Consider the following 16,145-nt stretch of genomic DNA (forward strand, 5'->3'; position numbering starts at 1 on the left):
ATGGTGTGGGGCAGATTTGGGTCAGATGTATGGGTCAGGAGCTGATGTGGGGCTGATGTTGGTGAGATCTATAGGGCAGGAGCTGCTGTGGGGCAGATGTGGGTCAGATCTATGGGGCAGGGGCTGCTGTGGGGCACATGTCGGTCAGATCTATGGGGCAGGAGCTGCTGTGGGGCTGATACGGTTAAGATCTATGGAGCGGGAGATGCTATGGGGCTGAGGAGGGTCAGATCTATGGGGCAGGAGCTGATGTGGGGCTGATGTTGGTCAGATCTATAGGGCAGGATCTCCTGGGGGCTGATGTGTGTCAGATCTATAGGGCAGGAGCTGCAGTGGATCTGATTTGGGTCAGATCTAAGCGGCAGGATCTCCTGTGGGGCTGATGTGGGTCAAATCAATGGGGCAGAGCTGCTCTGGGGCACATGTGGGTCAGATCTATGGAGCAGGAGCTGCTGTGGGGCAGATGTAGGTCAGATCTATGGGGCAGGGGCTGCTGTGGGTCAGATGTGGGTCAGATCTATAGGTCAGGAGCTGCTGCGGCTGCTGTGGGTCAGTTCTATGAAGCAGGAGATGCTGTGGGGCTGATGTGGGTCAAATCAATGGGGCAGAGCTGCTCTGGGACACATGTGGGTCAGATCTATGGAGCAGGAGCTGCTGTGGGGCAGATTTGAATCAGATCTATAGGGCAGGAGCTGCTGTGGGTCAGATCTATGGAGCAGGAGCTGCTGTGGGGCACATGTGAGTTAGATCTATGGGGCAGGAGATGGTGTGGGGCAGATGTGGGTCAGATCTATGGGGCAGGATCTCCTGGGGGCTGATGTGGGTCAGATCTGTGGGGTAAAATCTGCTGTGGGGCAGATGTGGTTCAGATCTATGGGGCAGGAGCTTCTGTGGGGTTGATGTGGGTCAGATCTATGGGTCAGGAGCTGCTGTGGGGCAGATGTGGTTCAGATCTATGGGGCAGGAGCTGCTGTGGGTCAGATGTGTGTCAGATCTATAGGTCAGGAGCTGCTGTGGCTGCTGTGGGTCAGTTCTATGGGGCAGGAGATGCTGTGGGGCAGATGTGGGTCAGATCTATGGGGCAGGGCCTGCTGTGGGGCAGATGTGGGTCAGATCTATGGGCCAGGAGCTGCTGTGGGTCAGATGTGGGTCAGATCTATAGGTCAGGAGCTGCTTTGGTTGCTGTGGGTCAGTTCTATGGGGCAGGAGATGCTGTGGGGCTGATGTGGGTCAAATCAATGGAGCAACGCTGCTCTGGGGCACATGTGGGTCAGATCTATGGAGCTGGAGCTGCTGTGGGGCAGATTTGAATCAGATCTATAGGGCAGGCGCTGCTGTGGGTCAGATCTATGGAGCAGGAGCTGCTGTGGGTCAGATCTTAGGGCAGGAGCTGCGGTGGGGCACATGTGAGTTAGATCTATGGGGCAGGAGATGGTGTGGGGCAGATTTGGGTCAGTTCTATGGGGCAGGAGCTTCTGTGGGGTTGATGTGGGTCAGATCTATGGGTCAGGAGCTGCTGTGGGGCAGATGTGGGTCAGATCTATGGGGCAGGGGCTGCTGTGGGGCACATGTCGGTCAGATCTATGGGGCAGGAGCTGCTGTGGGGCTGATACGGTTAAGATCTATGGAGCGGGAGATGCTATGGGGCTGAGGAGGGTCAGATCTATGGGGCAGGAGCTGATGTGGGGCTGATGTGGGTCAGATCTAAGCGGCAGGATCTCCTGTGGGGCTGATGTGGGTCAAATCAATGGGGCAGAGCTTTCTGGGGCACATGTGGGTCAGATCTATGGAGCAGGAGCTGCTGTGGGGCAGATGTGGGTCATTTCTATGGGGCAGGAGCTGCTGTGGGGCAGATGTGGGTCAGATCTATGGGGCAGGGTCTGCTGTGGGGCAGATGTAGGTCAGATCTATGGGGCAGGGGCTGCTGTGGGTCAGATGTGGGTCAGATATATAGGTCAGGAGCTGCTGTGGCTGCTGTGGGTCAGTTCTATGAAGCAGGAGATGCTGTGGGGCTGATGTGGGTCAAATCAATGGGGCAGAGCTGCTCTGGGACACATGTGGGTCAGATCTATGGAGCAGGAGCTGCTGTGGGGCAGATTTGAATCAGATCTATAGGGCAGGAGCTGCTGTGGGTCAGATCTATGGAGCAGGAGCTGCTGTGGGGCACATGTGAGTTAGATCTATGGGGCAGGAGATGGTGTGGGGCAGATTTGGGTCAGATGTATGGGTCAGGAGCTGCTGTGTGGCTGATGAGGGTCAGATCTATGTGGCATGAACTGCTGTGGGTCAGATCTTTGGAGCAGGAGCTGCTGTGGGGCACATGTGAGTTAGATCTATGGGGCAGGAGATGGTGTGGGGCAGATGTGGGTCAGTTCTATGGGGCAGGAGATGCTGTGGGGCAGATGTGGGTCAGATCTATGGGGCAGGGGCTGCTGTGGGGCAGATTTGAATCAGATCTATAGGGCAGGAGCTGCTGTGGGTCAGATCTATGGAGCAGGAGCTGCTGTGGGGCACATGTGAGTTAGATCTATGGGGCAGGAGATGGTGTGGGGCAGATGTGGGTCAGATCTATGGGGCAGGATCTCCTGGGGGCTGATGTGGGTCAGATCTGTGGGGTAAAATCTGCTGTGGGGCAGATGTGTGTCAGATCTATGGGGCAGGGGCTGCTGTGGGGCAGATGTGGGTCAGATCTATGGGGCAGGAGCTGCTGTGGGTCAGATGTGGGTCAGATCTATAGGTCAGGAGCTGCTTTGGTTGCTGTGGGTCAGTTCTATGGGGCAGGAGATGCTGTGGGGCTGATGTGGGTCAAATCAATTGAGCAACGCTGCTCTGGGGCACATGTGGGTCAGATCTATGGAGCAGGAGCTGCTGTGGGGCAGATTTGAATCAGATCTATAGGGCAGGAGCTGCTGTGGGTCAGATCTATGGAGCAGGAGCTGCTGTGGGGCACATGTGAGTTAGATCTATGGGGCAGGAGATGGTGTGGGGCAGATGTGGGTCAGATGTATGGGGCAGGATCTCCTGGGGGCTGATGTGGGTCAGATCTGTGGGGTAAAATCTGCTGTGGGGCAGATGTGGTTCAGATCTATGGGGCAGGAGCTTCTGTGGGGTTGATGTGGGTCAGATCTATGGGTCAGGAGCTGCTGTGGGGCAGATGTGGGTCAGTTCTATGGGGCAAGAGCTGCTGTGGTGCAGATGTGGGTCAGATCTAAGGGGCAGGAGCTGCTGTGGGGCTGATACGGTTAAGATCTATGGAGCGGGAGATGCTATGGGGCTGAGGAGGGTCAGATCTATGGGGTAGGAGCTGATGTGGGGCTGATGTTGGTCAGATCTATAGGGCAGGAGCTGCAGTGGGGCAGATTTGAATCAGATCTATAGGGCAGGCGCTGCTGTGGGTCAGATCTTAGGGCAGGAGCTGCTGTGGGGCACATGTGAGTTAGATCTATGGGGCAGGAGATGGTGTGGGGCAGATTTGGGTCAGTTCTATGGGGCAGGAGCTGCTGTGGGGCAGATGTGGGTCAGATCTATGGGGCAGGGGCTGCTGTGGGGCAGATGTGGGTCAGTTCTATGGGGCAGGAGCTGCTGTGGGGCAGATGTGGGTCAGATCTATGGGGCAGGGGCTGCTGTGGGGCAGATGTGTGGCAGTTCTATGGGGCAGGGGCTGCTGTGGGTCAGATGTGGGTCAGATCTATAGGTCAGGAGCTGCTGTGGCTGCTGTGGGTCAGTTCTATGAAGCAGGAGATGCTGTGGGGCTGATGTGGGTCAAATCAATAGGGCAGAGCTGCTCTGGGGCACATGTGGGTCAGATCTATGGAGCAGGAGCTGCTGTGGGGCAGATTTGAATCAGATCTATAGGGCAGGAGCTGCTGTGGGTCAGATCTATGGAGCAGGAGCTGCTGTGGGGCACATGTGAGTTAGATCTATGGGGCAGGAGATGGTGTGGGGCAGATGTGGTTCAGATCTATGGGGCAGGATCTCCTGTGGGGCACATGTGAGTTAGATCTATGGGGCAGGAGATGGTGTGGGGCAGATGTGGTTCAGATCTATGGGTCAGGAGCTGCTGTGGGGCAGATGTGGGTCAGATCTATGGAGCAGGAGCTGCTGTGGGGCAGATTTGAATCAGATCTATAGGGCAGGAGCTGCTGTGGGTCAGATCTATGGGCTGGAGCTGCTGTGGGGCACATGTGAGTTAGATCTATGGGGCAGGAGATGGTGTGGGGCAGATGTGGGTCAGATCTATGGGGCAGGATCTCCTGGGGGCTGATGTGGGTCAGATCTGTGGGGTAAAATCTGCTGTGGGGCAGATGTGGTTCAGATCTATGGGGCAGGAGCTTCTGTGGGGTTGATGTGGGTCAGATCTATGGGTCAGGAGCTGCTGTGGGGCAGATGTGGGTCAGTTCTATGGGGCAAGAGCTGCTGTGGTGCAGATGTGGGTCAGATCTAAGGGGCAGGAGCTGCTGTGGGGCTGATACGGTTAAGATCTATGGAGCGGGAGATGCTATGGGGCTGAGGAGGGTCAGATCTATGGGGCAGGAGCTGATGTGGGGCTGATGTTGGTCAGATCTATAGGGCAGGAGCTGCAGTGGGGCTGATGTGGGTCAGATCTATAGGGCAGGAGCTGCAGTGGGGCTGATGTGGGTCAGATCTAAGCGGCAGGATCTCCTGTGGGGCTTATGTGGGTCAAATCAATGGGGCAGAGCTGCTCTGGGGCACATGTGGGTCAGATCTATGGAGCAGGAGCTGCTGTGGGGCAGATTTGAATCAGATCTATAGGGCAGGCGCTGCTGTGGGTCAGATCTTAGGGCAGGAGCTGCTGTGGGGCACATGTGAGTTAGATCTATGGGGCAGGAGATGGTGTGGGGCAGATTTGGGTCAGTTCTATGGGGCAGGAGCTGCTGTGGGGCAGATGTGGGTCAGATCTATGGGGCAGGGGCTGCTGTGGGGCAGATGTGGGTCAGTTCTATGGGGCAGGAGCTGCTGTGGGGCAGATGTGGGTCAGATCTATGGGGCAGGGGCTGCTGTGGGGCAGATGTGGGTCAGATCTATGGGGCAGGGGCTGCTGTGGGTCAGATGTGGGTCAGATCTATAGGTCAGGAGCTGCTGTGGCTGCTGTGGGTCAGTTCTATGAAGCAGGAGATGCTGTGGGGCTGATGTGGGTCAATTCAATGGGGCAGAGCTGCTCTGGGGCACATGTGGGTCAGATCTATGGAGCAGGAGCTGCTGTGGGGCAGATTTGAATCAGATCTATAGGGCAGGAGCTGCTGTGGGTCAGATCTATGGAGCAGGAGCTGCTGTGGTGCACATGTGAGTTAGATCTATGGGGCAGGAGATGGTGTGGGGCAGATGTGGGTCAGATCTACGGGGCAGGATCTCCTGGGGGCTGATGTGGGTCAGATCTGTGGGGTAAAATCTGCTGTGGGGCAGATGTGGTTCAGATCTATGGGGCAGGAGCTTCTGTGGGGTTGATGTGGGTCAGATCTATGGAGCAGGAGATGGTGTGGGGCAGATTTGGGTCAGTTCTATGGGGCAGGAGCTGCTGTGGGGCAGATGTGGGTCAGATCTATGGGGCAGGGGCTGCTGTGGGGCAGATGTGGGTAAGTTCTATGGGGCAGGAGCTGCTGTGGGGCAGATGTGGGTCAGATCTATGGGGCAGGGGCTGCTGTGGGGCAGATGTGGGTCAGATCTATGGGGCAGGGACTGCTGTGTGTCAGATGTGGGTCAGTTCTATGGGGCAGGAGATGCTGTGGGGCAGATGTGGGTCAGATCTATGGGGCAGGGGCTGCTGTGGGGCAGATGTGGGTCAGATCTATGGGGCAGGAGCTGCTGTGGGTCAGATTTGGGTCAGATCTATAGGTCAGGAGCTGCTTTGGTTGCTGTGGGTCAGTTCTATGGGGCAGGAGATGCTGTGGGGCTGATGTGGGTCAAATCAATGGAGCAGAGCTGCTGTGGGACAGATGTGGGTCAGATCTATGGAGCAGGAGCTGCTGTGGGGCAGATTTGAATCAGATCGATATGGCAGGAGCTGCTGTGGGTCAGATCTATGGAGCAGGAGCTGCTGTGGGGCACATGTGAGTTAGATCTATGGGGCAGGAGATGGTGTGGGGCAGATGTGGGTCAGATCTATGGGGCAGGATCTCCTGGGGGCTGATGTGGGTCAAATCTGTGGGGTAAAATCTGCTGTGGGGCAGATGTGGTTCAGATCTATGGGGCAGGAGCTTCTGTGGGGTTGATGTGGGTCAGATCTATGGGTCAGGAGCTGCTGTGGGGCAGATGTGGGTCAGTTCTATGGGGCAAGAGCTGCTGTGGTGCAGATGTGGGTCAGATCTATGGGGCAGGAGCTGCTGTGGGGCTGATACGGTTAAGATCTATGGAGCGGGAGATGCTATGGGGCTGATGAGGGTCAGATCTATTGGGCAGGAGCTGATGTGGGGCTGATGTTGGTCAGATCTATAAGGCAGGAGCTGCAGTGGGGCAGATGTGGGTCAGATCTATGGGGCAGGAGCTGCTGTGGGGCTGATACGGTTAAGATCTATGGAGCGGGAGATGCTATGGGGCTGATGAGGGTCAGATCTATTGGGCAGGAGCTGATGTGGGGCTGATGTTGGTCAGATCTATAAGGCAGGAGCTGCAGTGGGGCTGATGTGGGTCAGATCTATGGAGCAGGAGCTGCTGTGGGGCAGATTTGAATCAGATCTATAGGGCAGGAGCTGCTGTGGGTCAGATCTATGGAGCAGGAGCTGCTGTGGGGCACATGTGAGTTAGATCTATGGGGCAGGAGATGGTGTGGGGCAGATGTGGGTCAGATCTATGGGGCAGGATCTCCTGTGGGGCTGATGTGGGTCAAATCAATGGGGCAGAGCTGCTCTGGGGCACATGTGGGTCAGATCTATAGAGCAGGAGCTGCTGTGGGGCAGATTTGAATCAGATCTATAGGGCAGGAGCTGCTGTGGGTCAGATCTATGGGCAGGAGCTGCTGTGGGGCACATGTGAGTTAGATCTATGGGGCAGGAGATGGTGTGGGGCAGATGTGGGTCAGATCTATGTGGCAGGATCTCCTGGGGGCTGATGTGGGTCAGATCTGTGGGGTAAAATCTGCTGTGGGGCAGATGTGGTTCAGATCTATGGGGCATGAGCTTCTGTGGGGTTGATGTGGGTCAGATCTATGGGTCAGGAGCTGCTGTGGGGCAGATGTGGGTCAGTTCTATGGGGCAAGAGCTGCTGTGGTGCAGATGTGGGTCAGATCTAAGGGGCAGGAGCTGCTGTGGGGCTGATACGGTTAAGATCTATGGAGCGGGAGATGCTATGGGGCTGAGGAGGGTCAGATCTATGGGGCAGGAGCTGATGTGGGGCTGATGTTGGTCAGATCTATAGGGCAGGAGCTGCAGTGGGGCTGATATGGGTCAGATCTAAGCGGCAGGATCTCCTGTGGGGCTTATGTGGGTCAAATCAATGGGGCAGAGCTGCTCTGGGGCACATGTGGGTCAGATCTATGGAGCAGGAGCTGCTGTGGGGCAGATTTGAATCAGATCTATAGGGCAGGAGCTGCTGTGGATCAGATCTATGGGCAGGAGCTGCTGTGGGGCACATGTGAGTTAGATCTATGGGGCAGGAGATGGTGTGGGGCAGATGTGGGTCCGATCTATGGGGCAGGATCTCCTGGGGGCTGATGTGGGTCAGATCTGTGGGGTAAAATCTGCTGTGGGGCAGATGTGGTTCAGATCTATGGGGCAGGAGCTTCTGTGGGGTTGATGTGGGTCAGATCTATGGGTCAGGAGCTGCTGTGGGGCAGATGTGGGTCAGTTCTATGGGGCAAGAGCTGCTGTGGTGCAGATGTGGGTCAGATCTATGGGGCAGGATCTCCTGTGGGGCTGATGTGGGTCAAATCAATGGGGCAGAGCTGCTCTGGGGCACATGTGGGTCAGATCTATGGAGCAGGAGCTGCTGTGGGGCATATTTGAATCAGATCTATAGGGCAGGAGCCGCTGTGGGTCAGATCTATGTAGCAGGAGCTGCTGTGGGGCACATGTGAGTTAGATCTATGGGGCAGGAGATGGTGTGGGGCAGATTTGGGTCAGATGTGTATGGGTCAGGAGCTGCTGTGTGGCTGAGGAGGGTCAGATCTATGGGGCATGGGCTGCTGTGGGTCAGATCTACGGGACTGGAGCTGCAGTGGAGCACATGTGGGTCAGATCTATGGGGTAGAAGCTGCTGTGGGGCTGATGGGGGTCATATCTATAAGGCAGGAGCTGCTGTGTGGCTGACGTGGGTCAGATCTATGAGGCAGGAGCTGCTGTGGGGCAGAATTGGGTCAGATCTATGGGGCAGGTGCTGCTGTGGGGCTGATGTGAATCAGATCTATGGGGCAGAGCTGCTCTGGGGCAGATGTGGGTCAGATCTATGGAGCAGGAGCTGCTGTGTGGCAGATTTGAATCAGATCTATAGGGCAGGAGCTGCTGTGGGTCAGATCTATGGAGCAGGAGCTGCTGTGGGGCACATGTGAGTTAGATCTATGGGGCAGGAGATGGTGTGGGGCAGATGTGGGTCAGATCTATTGGGCAGGAGCTGCAGTGGGGCTGATGTGGGTCAGATCTATAGGGCAGGAGCTGCAGTGGGGCTGATGTGGGTCAGATCTATGGGGCGGGATCTCCTGTGGGGCTGATGTGGGTCAAATCAATGGGGCAGAGCTGCTCTGGGGCACATGTGGGTCAGATCTATGGAGCAGGAGCTGCTGTGGGGCAGATTTGAATCAGATCTATAGGGCAGGAGCTGCTGTGGGTCAGATCTATGGGCAGGAGCTGCTGTGGGGCACATGTGAGTTAGATCTATGGGGCAGGAGATGGTGTGGGGCAGATGTGGGTCAGATCTATGGGGCAGGATCTCCTGGGGGCTGATGTGGGTCAGATCTGTGGGGTAAAATCTGCTGTGGGGCAGATGTGGTTCAGATCTATGGGGCACGAGCTTCTGTGGGGTTGATGTGGGTCAGATCTATGGGTCAGGAGCTGCTGTGGGGCAGATGTGGGTCAGTTCTATGGGGCAAGAGCTGCTGTGGTGCAGATGTGGGTCAGATCTATGGGGCAGGAGCTGCTGTGGGGCTGATACGGTTAAGATCTATGGAGCGGGAGATGCTATGGGGCTGATGAGGGTCAGATCTATGGGGCAGGAGCTGATGTGGGGCTGATGTTGGTCAGATCTATAGGGCAGGAGCTGCTGTGTGGCTGATGTGGGTCAGATCTATGGGGCAGGATCTCCTGTGGGGCTGATGTGGGTCAAATCAATGGGGCAGAGCTGCTCTGGGGCACATGTGGGTCAGATCTATGGAGCAGGAGCTGCTGTGGGGCAGATTTGAATCAGATCTATAGGGCAGGAGCTGCTGTGGGTCAGATCTATGGGCAGGAGCTGCTGTGGGGCACATGTGGGTCAGATCTATGTGGCAGGAGATGGTGTGGGGCAGATGTGGGTCAGATCAATGCGGCAGGAGCTGCTGTGGGTCAGATCTATGGAGCAGGAGCTGCTGTGGGGCACATGTGAGTTAGATGTATGGGGCAGGAGATGGTGTGGGGCAGCTGTGGGTCAGATCTATGGGGCAGGAGCTGCTGTGTTGCTGATGAGGGTCAGATCTATGGGGCATGGGCTGCTGTGGGTCAGATCTACGGGACTGGAGCTGCAGTGGAGCACATGTGGGTCAGATCTCTGGGGTAGAAGCTGCTTTGGGGCTGATGGGGGTCATATCTATAAGTCAGGAGCTGCTGTGGGGCTGACGTGGGTCAGATCTATGAGGCAGGAGCTGCTGTGGGGCAGATTTGGGTCAGATCTATGGGGTAGGAGCTGCTGTGGGGCCGATGTGGGTCAGATCTATGGGGCAGAGCTGCTCTGCGGCAGATGTGGGTCAGATCTATGGGGCAGGATCTCCTGGGGGCTGATGTGGGTCAGATCTGTGGGGTAAAATCTGCTGTGGGGCAGATGTGGGTCAGATCTATGGGGCAGGAGCTGCTGTGGGGTGATACGGTTAAGATCTATGGAGCGGGAGATGCTATGGGGCTGATGAGGGTCAGATCTATGGGGCAGGAGCTGCTGTGGGGCAGATTTGAATCAGATCTATAGGGCAGGAGCTGCTGTGGGTCAGATCTATGGGCAGGAGCTGCTGTGGGGCACATGTGAGTTAGATCTATGGGGCAGGAAATGGTGTGGGGCAGATGTGGGTCAGATCTATGGGGCAGGATCTCCTGGGGGCTTATGTGGGTCAGATCTGTGGGGTAAAATCTGCTGTGGGGCAGATGTGGTTCAGATCTATGGGGCAGGAGCTGATGTGGGGATGATGTTGGTCAGATCTATAGGGCAGGAGCTGCAGTGGGGCTGATGAGGGTCAGATCTATGGGGCATGGGATGCTGTGGGTCAGATCTATGGGGTAGAAGCTGCTGTGGGGCTGATGGGGGTCATATCTATAAGGCAGGAGCTGCTGTGGGGCTGACGTGGGTCAGATCTATGAGGCAGGAGCTGCTGTGGGGCAGAATTGGGTCAGATCTAAGGGGCAGGTGCTGCTGTGGGGTTGACGTGGGTCAGATCTATGGGGCAGAGCTGCTCTGGGGCACATGTGGGTCAGATCTATGGAGCAGGAGCTGCTGTGGGTCAGATTTGAATCAGATCTATAGGGCAGGAGCTGCTGTGGGTCAGATCTATGGAGCAGGAGCTGCTGTGGGGCACATGTGAGTTAGATCTATGGGGCAGGAGATGGTGTGGGGCAGATGTGGGTCAGTTCTATGGGGCAAGAGCTGCTGTGGTGCAGATGTGGGTCAGATCTATGGGGCAGGAGCTGCTGTGGGGCAGATGTGGGTCAGTTCTATGGGGCAAGAGCTGCTGTGGTGCAGATGTGGTTCAGATCTATGGGGCAGGAGCTGATGTGGGGCTGATGTTGGTCAGATCTATAGGGCAGGAGCTGCAGTGGGGCTGATGAGGGTCAGATCTATGGGGCATGGGCTGCTGTGGGTCAGATCTACGGGACTGGAGCTGCAGGGGAGCACATGTGGGTCAGATCTATGGGGTAGAAGCTGCTGTGGGGCTGATGGGGGTCATATCTATAAGACAGGAGCTGCTGTGGGGCTGACGTGGGTCAGATCTATGAGGCAGGAGCTGCTGTGGGGCAGATTTGGGTCAGATCTATGGAGCAGGAGCTGCTGTGGGGCTGATATGGGTCAGATCTATGGGGCAGAGCTGCTCTGGGGCACATGTGGGTCAGATCTATGGAGCAGGAGCTGCTGTGGGGCAGATTTGAATCAGATCTATAGGGCAGGAGCTGCTGTGGGTCAGATCTATGGAGCAGGAGCTGCTGTGGGGCACATGTGAGTTAGATCTATGGGGCAGGAGATGGTGTCGGGCAGATGTGGGTCAGATCTATGGGGCAGGAGCTGCTGTGGGTCAGATCTATGGAGCAGGAGCTGCTGTGTGGCTGATGTGGGTCAGATCTATGGGGCAGGAGCTGCTGTGGGGCTGATGTGGGTCAGATCTATAGGGCAGGAGCTGCTGTGCGACATATGTGGGTCAGATCTATGGGGCAGGAGCTGCTGTGGGGCTGATGTGGGTCAGATCTATGGGGCAGGAGCTGCTGTGGGTCTGATGTGGGTCATATCTATTGGGCAGCAGCTGCTTTACATATGATGTGTGTCAGATCTATGGGGCAGGAGCTGCTGTGGGGCTGATGTGGGTCAGATCTATGGGGCAGGAGATGCTGTGGGGCTGATATGGGTCAGATCTATGGGGCAGGAGATGCTGTGGGTCAGATCTATGGGGCAGGAGCTGCTGTGGGGAACATGTGGGTCAGATCTATGGGGCAGGAGCTGCTGTGGGGCTGATGTGGGTCAGATCTATGGGGCAGGAGATGCTGTGGGGCTGATATGGGTCAGATCTATGGGGCAGGAGATGCTGTGGGTCAGATCTATGGGGCAGGAGCTGCTGTGGGGAACATGTGGGTCAGGTCTGTGGGGCAGGAGCTGCTGTGGGGCAGATGTGGGTCAGATCTATGGGTCAGCAGCTGCTGTGGGTCTGATGTGGGTCAGATCTATGGGGCAGGAGATGCTGTGGGGCTGATGTGGGTCAGATCTATGGGGCAGGAGCTGCTGTGGGTCAGATCTATGGGGCAGGAACAGATGTGGGCCTGATGTTGGTCAGATTTATGGAGCAGGAGCTGCTGTGTTGCAGATGTGGGTCAGATCTATGGTGTAGGAGCTGCTGTGGGGCTGATTTCGGTCAGATCTATGGAGCAGGAGCTGCTGTGGTTAAAATCTATTTGGCAGGACCTGCTGTGGGGCAGATTTGGGTCAGATCTATGGGGCAGGAGCTGCTGTGGGGCAGATGTGGGTCAGATCTATGGGTCAGCAGCTGCTGTGTGTCTGATGTGGGTCAGATCTATGGGGCAGGAGCTGCTGTGGGGCAGATGTGGGTCAGATCTATGGGGCAGGAGATGCTGTGGGTCAAATCAAATGGGCAGAGCTGCTCTTGGGAACATGTGGGTCAGATCTATGGGGCAGGAGATGGTGTGTGGCAGATGTGGGTCAGATCCATGGGGCAGGAGCTGCTGTGGGGCTGATGAGGGTCAGATCTATAGGGCAGGAGCTGCTGTGGGTCAGATGTGGGTCAGATCTATGGGGCAGGAGCTGCTGTGGGGCTGATGTGGGTCAGATCTATGGGGCAGGAGCTGCTGTGGGGAACATGTGTGTCAGGTCTATGGGGCAGGAGCTGCTGTGGGGCTGATGTGGGTCAGATCTATGGGGCAGGAGCTGCTGTGGGGCTGATTTGGGTAAGATCTATGGGGCAGGAGCTGCTGTGGGGCTGATGTGGGTCAGATCTATGGGGCAGGAGCTGCTGTGGGGCTGATGTGGGTCAGATCTATGGGGCAGGAGATGCTGTGGGTCAGATCTATGGGGCAGGAGCTGCTGTGGGGAACATGTGGGTCAGGTCTATGGGGCAGGAGCTGCTGTGGGGCAGATGTGGGTCAGATCTATGGGTCAGCAGCTGCTGTGGGTCTGATGTGGGTCATATCTATTGGGCAGCAGCTGCATTACATATGATGTGTGTCAGATCTATGGGGCAGGAGCTGCTGTGGGGAACATGTGGGTCAGATCTATGGGGAAGGAGCTGCTGTGGGTCTGATGTGGGTCAGATCTATGGGGCAGGAGCTGCTGTGGGGCTGATGTGGGTCAGATCTATAGGGCAGAAGCTGCTGTGCGACAGATGTGGGTCAGATCTATGGGGTAGGAGCTGCTGTGGGGCTGATGTGGGTCAGATCTATGGGGCACCAGCTGCTGTGGGTCTGATGTGGGTCAGATCTATGGGGCAGGAGCTGCTGTGGGGAACATGTGGGTCAGATCTATGGGGCAGGAGCTGCTGTGGGGCTGATGTGGGTCAGATCTATGGGGCAGGAGATGCTGTGGGTCAGATCTATGGGGCAGGAGCTGCTGTGGGGAACATGTGGGTCAGGTCTATGGGGCAGGAGCTGCTGTGGGGCAGATGTGGGTCAGATCTATGGGTCAGCAGCTGCTGTGGGTCTGATGTGGGTCACATCTATGGGGCAGGAGCTGCTGTGGGGCTGATGTTGGTCAGATCTATGGGGCAGGAGCTGCTGTGGTTAAAATCTATTTTGCAGGACCTGCTGTGGGGCAGATTTGGGTCAGATCCATGGGGCAGGAGCTGCAGTTTAGATGATGTACGTCAGATCTATGGGGCAGGAGCTGTTGTGGGTCATCTCTATTGGGCAGCAGCTGCTTTACATATGATGTGTGTCAGATCTATGGGGCCGGAGCTGCAGTGGGGCTGATGGGGGTCAGATCTATGGGGCAGGAGCTACTGTGGGGTTGATGTGGGTCAAATCAATGGGGCAGAGCTGCTCTGGGGCACATGTGGGTCAGATCTATGGAGCAGGAGCTGCTGTGGGGCTGATGTGGGTGAGATCTATGGGGCAGCAGATGCTGTGGGTCTGATGTGGGTCAGATCTATGGGGCAGGAGCTGCTGTGGGTCTGATGTGGGTCAGATCTATGGGGCAGGAGCTGCTGTGGGGCTGATGTGGGTCTGATCTATGGGGCAGGAGTTGCTGTGGCTCAGATCTATGGGGCAGGAACAGATGTGGGCCTGATGTTGGTCAGATTTATGGAGCAGGAGCTGCTGTGTTGCAGATGTGGGTCAGATCTATGGTGCAGGAGCTGCTGTGGGGCAGATGTAGGGCTTATCTATGGGGCAGGAGCTGCTGTGAGGCTGATGGGTGTTAGATCTATGGGGAGGAGCTGCTGTGGTGTAGATGTGGGTCAGAGCTATGGGGCAGGAGCTGCTGTGTGGCAGATGTGGGTCAGATCTATGGTGTAGGAGCTGCTGTGGGGCTGATGTGGGTCAGATCTATGGGGCAGGAGCTGCTGTGGTTAAGATCTATTTGGCAGGATCTGCTGTGGGGCAGATTTGGGTCAGATCTATGGGGCAGGAGCTGCAGTGGAGATGATGTACGTCAGATCTATGGGGCAGGAGCTGCTGTGGGGCTGCTGTGGGTTAGATCTATGGGGCAGGAGCTGTTGTGGGTAATATCTATTGGGCAGCAGCTGCTTTACATATGATGTGTGTCAGATCTATGGGGCCGTAGCTGCAGTGGGGCTGATGGGGGTTAGATCTATTGGGCAGGAGCAACTGTGGGGCTGATGTGGGTCAAATCAATGGGGCAGAGCTGCTCTTGGGAACATGTGGGTCAGATCTATAAGGCAGGAGCTGCTGTGGGGCTGATGTGGGTCAGATCTATAGGGCAGGAGATGCTTTGGGGAAGATGTGGGTCAGATCTATGGGGCAGAAGCTGCTGTGGGGCTGATGTGGGAAAGATCTATGGGGCAGGAGATGCTTTGGGGCAGATGTGGGTCAGATCTATGGGGCAGGAGTTGCTGTGGGGCTGATGTGGGTCTGATCCTTGGGGCTGAAGCTGCTGTGGGTCATATCTATTGGGCAGCAGCTGCTTTACATATGATGTGTGTCAGATGTATGGGGCAGGAGCTGCTGTGGGGCTGATGTGGGTTAGATCTATGGGGCAGGATCTGTTGTGGGGCTGATGGGGGTCAGATCTATGGGGCAGGAGATGCTGTGTGTCAGATCTATGGGGCAGGAGCTGCTGTGGGGAACACGTGGGTCAGGTCTATGGGGCAGGAGCTGCTGTGGGGCAGATGTGGGTCAGATCTATGGGTCAGCAGCTGCTGTGGGTCTGATTTGGGTCAGATCTATGGGGCAGGAGCTGCTGTGGGGCTGATGTGGGTCAGATCTATAAGGCAGGAGCTTCTGTGGGTCAGATCTATGGGGCAGGAACAGATGTGGGCCTGATGTTGGTCAGATTTATGGAGCAGGAGCTGCTGTGTTGCAGATGTGGGTCAGATCTATGGTGCAGGAGCTGCTGTGGGGCAGATGTAGGGCATATCTATAGGGCAGGAGCTGCTGTGAGGCTGATAGGTGTTAGATCTATGGGGAGGAGCTGCTGTGGTGCAGATGTGGGTCAGAGCTATGGGGCAGGAGCTGCTGTGGGGCAGAAGTGGGTAAAATCTATGGGGTAGGAGATGGTGTGTGGCAGATGTGGGTCAGATCTATGGTGTAGGAGCTGCTGTGGGGCTGATGTGGGTCAGATCTATGGGGCAGGAGCTGCTGTGGTTAAGATCTATTTGGCAGGATCTGCTGTGGGGCAGATTTGGGTCAGATCTATGGGGCAGGATCTGCTGTGTGGCAAATGTGTGTCAGATCTATGGGGCAGGACCTGCTGTGGGTCAGATCTATGAAGCAGGAACAGATGTGGGCCTGATGTTGGTCAGATTTATGGAGCAGGAGCTGCTGTGTTGAAGATGTGGGTCAGATCTATGGTGCAGGAGCTGCTGTGGGGCAGATGTAGGGCATATATATGGGGCAGGAGCTGCTGTGAGGCTGATGGGTGTTAGATCTATGGGGAGGAGCTGCTGTGGTGCAGATGTGGGTCAGAGCTATGGGGCAGGAGCTGCTGTGTGGCAGATGTGGGTCAGATCTATGGTGTAGGAGCTGCTGTGGGGCTGATGTGGGTCAGATCTATGGGGCAGGAGCTGCTGTGGTTAAGATCTATGGGGCAGGAGCTGTTGTGGATCATATCTATTGGGCAGCAGCTGCTTT

Source organism: Coturnix japonica, chromosome 9 (genome assembly GCF_054131305.1).
Source record: "Coturnix japonica strain WE chromosome 9, WE-NBRP24, whole genome shotgun sequence".
Lineage (NCBI taxonomy): Eukaryota > Metazoa > Chordata > Aves > Galliformes > Phasianidae > Coturnix > Coturnix japonica.